This window comes from Sinocyclocheilus anshuiensis, unplaced genomic scaffold (assembly GCF_001515605.1).
Source record: "Sinocyclocheilus anshuiensis isolate Anshui unplaced genomic scaffold, SAMN03320099.WGS_v1.1 scaffold944, whole genome shotgun sequence".
Lineage (NCBI taxonomy): Eukaryota > Metazoa > Chordata > Actinopteri > Cypriniformes > Cyprinidae > Sinocyclocheilus > Sinocyclocheilus anshuiensis.
In genome coordinates, this window is record NW_015549559.1 from 2,352,325 (window position 1) to 2,352,665 (window position 341).

At 38.4% G+C, this 341-nt stretch overlaps 1 protein-coding gene across 1 annotated transcript in view; it reads right to left on the minus strand.

Moving 5' to 3' along the window:
- LOC107657082 (asc-type amino acid transporter 1-like) overlaps positions 1-341 on the minus strand; it is a 15,405-nt gene that overhangs the window by 4,960 nt on the left and 10,104 nt on the right. The gene's annotated exons all lie outside the window — the stretch shown is intronic.

Genomic DNA, 341 nt, shown 5'->3' on the forward strand with positions numbered 1-341 from the left:
CAGTGAAAATATATATTTCAATACTTTCTCTCGCAGTTATATCGTTGGGTAATTATACTGTATATAAAATTCGGACATCAGGGAGCCGCTATTAATATTCGGGGCATTGAAACTGTTTTCGAATGCACGATCGCGTTTTACTTTCACTTTCGAGATTTGCGATCGCACGTGCTGTGTGTAAACTTAAGCGGCAGTACTTACCACATTTTACAAGATCAGATGCTTGTCAGTGGTGCTCAGTATCTGTAAATTATTCGCCATCATCCTCAGTCATCTCTCTTTACTCTGTTTATGTGGTAAGTGAAATCTTATGTACTGTAATGTAACAGGCAACCGATACA